Source organism: Saccopteryx bilineata, chromosome 8 (assembly GCF_036850765.1).
Source record: "Saccopteryx bilineata isolate mSacBil1 chromosome 8, mSacBil1_pri_phased_curated, whole genome shotgun sequence".
In the NCBI taxonomy this organism is placed as follows: Eukaryota; Metazoa; Chordata; class Mammalia; order Chiroptera; family Emballonuridae; genus Saccopteryx; species Saccopteryx bilineata.
In genome coordinates, this window is record NC_089497.1 from 21,618,954 (window position 1) to 21,627,226 (window position 8,273).

The following is an 8,273-nucleotide window of genomic DNA, read 5'->3' on the forward strand; positions in this document are numbered from 1 at the left end:
AAATGCTCTTTAAAACACAGGTCCATGAGTTTAGTACCTATGCTTTCGTCTATGTACTTTTTTGTTTCAGGTCTTATATTTAGGTCTTTGATCCATTTTGAATTAATTTTAGTACAAGGGGACAAACTGTAGTAGAGTTTTACTCTTTAGCATGTGGCTTTCCAGTTTTCCCAGCACCATTTGTTGAAGAGGCTTTCTTTTCTCCATTGTGTGTTGTTGGCACCTTTATCGAAAATTATTTGACCATATATATGTGGTTTTATTTCTGGACTTTCTATTCTGTTCCATTGGTCTGAGAGTCTATTTTCTTGCCAAAACCATGCTGTTTTGATTGTTGTGACTCTAAAATATAGTTTGAAGTCAGGTATTGTAATGCCCCCAGCTTTGTTCTTTTTCTTTAGGATTGCTTCGGCTATTTGGAGTTTTTTATAGTTCCATATAAATCTGATGATTTTTTGTTCCATTTTTTTTTAAATGTCATTGGAAATTTGATGGGAATTGCATTAAATTTGTATATTGCTTTGGGTGATATGGCCATCTTGATTATATTTATTCTTCCTATCCAAGAGCAAGGAATATTCTTCCATCTCATTGTATCTTTTTTGATTTCCCTTAAAAATAGTTTATCGTTTTCATTATATAAGTCCTTTACATTCTTTGTTATGTTTATTCCTAGGAATTTTATTTTTTTGTTGTTGCAGTCGTGAAGGGGATTATATTTTTTAGTTCATTCTCAAATGTTTCATTGTTGGCATTTAGAAAGGCTATGGACTTTTGTATATTCATTTTGTATCCTGCGACCTTACTGTATTGGCTTATTGTTTCTAGTAGTCTTTTTGTAGTTTCTTTGGGGTTTTTGATGTATAGGATTGTATCATCTGCAAAAAGTGAAACCTTTCCTTCTTCTTTTCTGATATGGATGCCTTTTATTTCTTTGTCTTGTCTGATTGCCCGGACTAGACCTTCTAGCACCACATTAAATAAGAGTGGAGAGAGTGGACAACCCTGTCTTGTTCCTGATTTAAGATGGAAAGTCCTCAGTTTTATGCCATCTAATATGTTAGCTGATGGTTTAACATAAATGGCCTTTATCATGTTGAGATATTTTCCTTCTATACCCATTTTGTTGAGTGTTTTAAACATAAAATTGCGTTGTATTTTATCGAATGCCTTTTCTGCATGTATTGATAGGATCATGTGGTTTTTGTTCTTTGTTTTGTTGATATGGTGTATTATGAATAACCGTTTTACATATGTTGAACCATCTTTGAGATTCTGGGATGAATCCGACTTGATTATGATGTATTATTTTTTAATATGTTCTTGTATTCAATTTGCTAGTATTTTGTTTAGCAATAGAGATATTGGTCTGTAGTTTTCTTTTTTTGTGCCGTCCTTGCCAGGTTTCGGTATGAGGGTTATGTTGGCCTCATAAAATGTGTTTGGAAGTATTGCTTCTTCTTCAATTTTTTGGAAGACTTTGAGTAGAATAGGAACCAAGTCTTCTTTGAATGTTTGGTAGATTTCACTAGTATAGCCATCTGGGCCTAGACTTTTATTTTGGGGGAGGTTTTTAATAGTTTTTTCTATGCCCTCCCTGCTAATTGGTCTGTTTAGGCTTTCTGCTTTTTCATGACTCAGTCTAGGAAGGTTGTATTGTTCTAGGAATTTATCCATTTCTTCCAGCTTGTTGAATTTGGTGGCATATATTTTTTCATAGTATTCAATAATAATTCTTTGTATACCTTTGATATCTGTGGTAATTTCTCCTCTTTCATTTTGGATTTTGTTTATATGAGTTCTTTCTTTTTTTTCATTGGTGAGCCTTGCCAAGGGTTTGTCAATTTTGTTGATCTTTTCAAAGAACCAGCTCCTTGTTCTATTATTTTTTTCTATAGTTTTTCTGTTCTCTCTTTCATTTATTTCTGCTCTGATTTTTATTATGTCCTTTCTTCAGCTGGTTTTGGGTTGTCTTTGTTCTTCTTTTTCTAGTTCCTTAAGGTGTGAAGTTAAGTGGTTTACTTCGGCTCTCTCTTGTTTGTTCATATAGGCCTGAAGTGATATGAACTTCCCCCGTATTACTGCTTTTGCTTCATCCCAGAGATTCTGATATGTCATATTGTCATTTTCATTTCTCTGTATATATCTTTTGATCTCTGCACTTATTTCTTCTTTGACCCACTCATTTTTTAAAAGTATGTTTTTAGTTTCCACATTTTTGTGGGGCTTTTTCCCTCTTTTTTATAGTTAAATTCAAGTTTCAAGGCTTTATAATAAAAAAATATGCTTGGTACAATTTCAATTTTTCTGAATTTGCTGATGTTATTTTTTGTGGCCAAACATATGGTCAATTCTTGAGAATGTCCCATTTACACTAGAGAAAAATGTATACTCTGTTACTTTGGGATGAAATGTCCTGTAGATGTTTATCATATCTAATTGCTTTAGTGTTTCATTTAAAGCCAATATTTCTTTATTGATTTTCTGTTTGGATGAACGATCTAGAGCCGTCAACAGCGTATTGAGGTCTTCAAGTATGATTGTATTTTTGTCAGTTTTTGTTTTTAGGTCAGTAAGCAGCTGTCTTATATATTTTGGTGCTCTTTGGTTTGGTGCATATATATTAAGATGTGTTATGTCTTCTTGATTCAGTGTCCCTTTAATCATTATAAAATGACCATTTTTGTCTCATATTACTTTTGCTGTCTTGTAGTTAGCATTGTTAGATACGAGTGATGCTACACCTGCTTTTTTTTTTTGGATGTTATTTGCTTAGAGTATTGTTTTCCAGCCTTTCACTTTGAATTTGTTTTTATCCTTGTTGCTTAGATGTGTTTCTTGTAGGCAGAAAATCTTGTTGGATTTTTTTAATCCATTCTGCTACTCTGTGTTTTTTTATTGGTAAGTTTTATCCGTTTATATTTAGTGTAATTATTGACACTTGAGGGTTCCCTATTGCCCTCAAATATATTTTATATATTGCTTTCTGTTAGTTTTGTATCTTGTTTGATTTCTCTCTTTTGTTTTTCTATCATTTGTTTTTGTTTGGTTGTAATCCATACTTCTTACCTCTGTTATTACCTCTTTTAAGTCATGTGCTTCTCTGATGGTTTTTTCAGGGGTGGTTACCATTAAGTAATGATAAGGGTACCTACCATGTTAATTGTAGTATACTATCTTATGAGTGCTTCTGCACTCCAACATCCTTTGCTACTGTCAATCTTCGTCCTCTCCCCTTTTTTGTTTTTGTTGTCACAGTTTAAATTTGGTTTTATTGTGTTCTTGGTGGAGCTTTTACTTGTGGTTTTTTGTTTTGTTTTGTTCTTTGTATCTGGTTGAAAAACCCCCTATAGTATTCGTGAAGTGGGGGTTTTCTGATGATAAATTCCTTCATCTTTTCTGTATCTGTGAATGTTTTTGTTTCTCCTTCATATTTGAAGGATAGCTTTGATGGGTATAGTATTCTTGGCTAGAAGTTCCTCTCTTTCAGAACTTTAAATATTGGGGTCCACGCTCTTTTAGTTTGTAGAGTTTCTGCTGAGAAATGATAATCTAATAGGCCTTACTTTATATGTTGTATACTTTTTTTCCCTGGCTGCCTTGAGAATTTTTTTTTCTCGTTGGTTTGTGCCAATTTCATTATAATGTGCCTTGGAGTAGGTTTATTGGGGTTAAGATAACTCGGTGTCCTGTGTGCTTCTTGATTTCAAGGCTTTAGTTCTTTCCACAGGCTTGGGAAGCTCTCGTCTATTATTTTTTTGAATATGTTCTCCATTCCATTTTCTCTCTCTTCTCCTTCTGATATACCTATTATTCTTATGTTATTCTTTTTCTTTTTCATGGAGTTAGACAATTCCTGTAGGGCTTTCTCATTTTTTTAAATTTGTGAGTCTCTCTCTTCTTCTCTCTGTTGTACCTCAAGTTGCCTGTCTTCTATGTCACTAATCCTCTCTTCTATTTGGCCTGTTCTATTAGCTAAGCTTGTTACCTCATTTTTCAGTTCATGAATTGAGTTTTTTATTTCTGTTTAATTTGTTTTCATAGTTTCAATTTCCTTGGTAATATATTCTTTGTGTTCATTGAGTTGTTTTTTGAGCTCACTAAATTGCCTTTCTGTGTTTTCTTTTATATCTCTGAGTATTTTTAGGATTTCTATTTTAAATTCTCTGTAATTTAACTCCAAGGTTTCCAATCTATTAAATTTTTTTTTATAGATTTTCCTCATCTATCTGTGCTACATCTCTGTCTTTTGTATCCATGATATTCGACTTCCTTTTCCTTAATGTCATCTGAGGGTAGTTTTGTTAATACCACTAATGAGAATTAATAAAGAATAAAAAGTAAAAATAAAAAATTGTTATTATTTCTTTTTTTTCCTTTCTTTCCTTCTTTGATAAAATACCATGAAAAACTGAAAATTATATTGTGCTAAATGGAACAAAAACTACCTATAAAAGAGGGCCTGAGTTGGGGAGAAGTGATAAAGGGGCAAAAGAGGAGGTAGGGAACCACAAAATGCATTAAAAAAAATTTGGATCAAGAATAAAATAATTTGCTTATAAATGATGGTGGACTGAAGATATAGTGAAAGGGATAAGAGGGAAACAAGAAAAAGAAAAAAATTATTGTATTAAGTGGAACAAAAACTACATAGAATGAAGAGCTGGGGTTGGGGAGGAATGCTAATGAGTTAAAAAGCGAAATAAAAAGCACACAAAATGCCACAAAGAAAAAATTTGAATCCAAAATAAAATAATTTGTTTGTGAGTGAGGATCGAATGAGAGGAAAAGTAAAGGAGAAAAAAAGAAACTAAGAGAGAGGAAGGAAATACAAGGCGAGAGTTAAGGGTTTTGGAGTATAACCCTCATAGAGAGAAAGAAAAAAGAAAAAAAATAAATAATGGGAAATATAATATTTATGGGTAATGTAGTTCAAGATGAAGAGAAAAGAATAAGATGAGCAGAGGATAAAAGGACCAAGGTGGAAGAAGAAGAAAAAATAAAGATAAGAAGATGAAAGAAACAAAAAAAGTAGAAAAAGTTATAAAGACTGTGGATTTTTCTTGATTTTGAGAGGTTCTCTTCTTCCTTTTTCTTTCCTCTCCCTCTTCCTGGTCGGTGGCTCTGTACCCCAGGCTCTGACCCTGTGGCACGCTTAGGTAGAGATTTGCAGTTGATGTGTCTCTATGGCGATGTCATACACTAGGCCTCAGTCTTGTTGGTAGTTGGGGCTTGTTAGCATTTGCAGGTTCCAACAATGGGAGAGTCCGTTATCCCGGAGCCTCTCTCCTAGTCTCTCCTTCCTGAATTAGCAGCCTGATGATCCAGCTATGAGGTTGCCATTGCCACTGCCTGAAGATTAAGAGGCTCAAAGAGCTGGCAAATCCCCACTCTATCCCCACTCAGTTCAGGGCTCTGGGTAAGGCCCTGTCAGTCAGAGCCGCCAGCGTAATCAGGTGGGGCTGGGAGCCAATTGCTCTCAAGGTGTCTCTCTATGAGCCTCCAGGCATGTCTAGTATGCCTCAGCACTCTGTGGGACCACTCTCCCCAGGCTTTTTGCACTTTGTAACCTGTATTGGCTGGGAAGAAAATGCCCTAGTCGCTGCCTGCAGAACAGGAGGTCTTAAAAGCTGCCAAGTCCCTGTTCTTAGCACACATCGCTGAGTATGAAAGCTCTGCCAATCAGAGCCACCAGCTTAAGCAGGTAGGGGGGCATGTTGACTTCTGTTCAGGTTCCTTTCTAAGGTTCCCCAGGTATATCTAGTTAAATTTGCCTTAGCATTCCGTGGGATTGTTTCCTACAGGCTTTTTCCTTGTTAAAAAGCCTACAGCCCAACCTGCATAACTTCTGCAGTGTTCTCTGAGGTTTGTTCCATAGGAATGTGTTTCTCACCCTGTATCAGCTAACAGGAAGTTGCCTCCACCCCTATGTGCAGAGCAAGAGGTCCTAAAAAATATCACATCTTAGATCACTGATCTGAGAGAGACCTTGTCAACTAGAGCCGCGTAAGCCAGTTGAGTGGTGAGCAGACTGTGGGTTAAGCTTATTTCAGCAATTGAATCTGGGAATCTGCTCCAGAGACAGTCTGCAAACTGCCTGCGCGCCCCTCCCCCTAGTGCTTCCATATTTTTTCTTCCCCGGTATGTTAGCCTGAATGGCTGGCTGAGGCACCCCGCCCACCCGAAGAAGTCCGGGTGTAGGGAAGTTTGCTTTTGTGCACTCCTCATGCGCTGTTTTTGAGGGAGCAGGGACCACACCAAGACTCTGGTCAAAGCCCACGAAGAAGCCTCTGACCCTGCCCCTCTGTCCTGGAACACAGGCGCCCACCCCTGGGGCACTAGGAGGAACCTCTTGCACACTGTCAGTGCTCACCCACCAGGATATCGGGGGTAATGATGGCCAATGATCACCTGCCTTTGCCGGGGTCTAGCACCGGCGTTAGCTCGCATGGGCTGATCCGCCACGGATACACTCTTTCCTCAGCTTGAACGTCTCTGCCCCAGCCCAGCTCCTTCCACACCCCCAGCCCCCACTCTCTCTTAGTTCCAAGTGAAAGCAGCCCTTGCTCAGGTCAGTGAGGAAAGTGGAGTGTTCCATTCTCCATCTTATTTCCTTCAGGGTTGATTATATATTAGGCAATTTTTCGCCCAATCATACCTTCTTGCTCAGTGCGTCGGACTTCCAGACACTCCGGGGATAGATTTTTCTGTCTCTAGTTGTAGAACTTGTTGAAATTTTGGGGAGAGGTATCGGGAGCACTCTTCACGGTGCCATTTCTCTGGCGTCACTCGTGACAATTCTTATATCTAAAGACAATTGAGCTTTTATGTTGTTTTTGTTTGTTCTCATTTATGGTGCCTCATTTCTCTGTATGTTTATTGATTTTTTTTCCCCTCTTTACTTTGAGCTATCATTTTCATTTGAACTTTGTGGAAATTCTTTGAGGCCTACAATAAAATGAATTTCTTCAGGGAAGAAGGAGCATAGCATTTGCTTCTGTATGGGCAGGCTGGGATGGCAGAGCTGGAGCCCTGCTATGAAAGTGTGTTGCGTTTGCTGGAGATACGGTATCTGATTTCTTTTCTAGATTCTGTCGTAAGAGGATTCTTGGATTGGCCGTCACTCCAGTGCTGCACAGTTCCGATAAAAACAGTAAACCTATTGCCACATCTCATCTCTGATGAATTCTCAAGGAAGGCTTGTATTATTGTGGGTCACTCTTTGATTTTTTTTCTCAGGGATACCTACTTAACTTCTCAGTCCACATATTTCCAAATTAGATAACATTAGTGAGAAAGTTCAGGATACTCTATACTTGGTTTTCCCAATAGTTCTTCTGGAAGGTGAAGGCAAATTAAGGCGGTATAACATCATGTAATAGTATTTTCTGTGTCCTGCTTTTACCCTATTTCTTTATGGTATTGGGTGGTGACCCTTTATTTGTTTTGGTGCTTCTAGTAAGATTTACCCACCCCCACTTTTTGTAGGTTTTGTAATTATTTATTTGATTATTGACTTAGTTATTGGAGAACCTTGCTTCATTTTACCATCCTTAGCCATGTAAAACTTACTTAAAAATACCCTCCCAGGTTCGATTCCCAGCCAGGGCACACAGGAGAAGCGCCCATCTGCTTCTCCACCCCTCCCCCTCTCCTTCCTCTCTGTCTCTCTCTTCCCCTCCCGCAGCTGAGGCTCCACTGGAGCAAAGTTGGCCCCGGACACTGAGGATGGCTCTATGGTCTCTGCCTCAGGTGCTAGAATGGCTCTGGTTGCAACAGAGCAATGCCCCAAATGGGCAGAGTATCGCCCCCTGGTGGGCATTCCAGGTGGATCCCAGTTGGGCACATGTGGGAGTCTGTCTGACTGCCTCTCCATTTCCAACTTCAGAAAAATACAAAAATAAATAAATAAATAAATAAATAATACCCTCCAGGCCCTGGCCAGTGGCTCTGTGGATATAGTGTTGGTCCTGCAATGTGGACGTCAGGGGTTCAATTCTATGTCAGGGCACACAGGGGAAGCAACCATCTGCTTCTCCCCCCCTTCTTTCCCTCTTCCCCTCCCCCAGCCAGTGGCTAGATTGGTTCATGCATGGCCCCGGGTGCTGAAGACAGCTCTGTTGAAGAACATCAGGCACTGAAAATAGCTTGGTACTTGAGCATTGGTTCAAGATGGGGTTGCAGAGTAGGTCCCAGTCAGGGCACATGCCTCACTATCTCCCCTCTTCTCATTTAAAAAAAAAATAACTTCCAGCAATAAAAATTATTCTTTT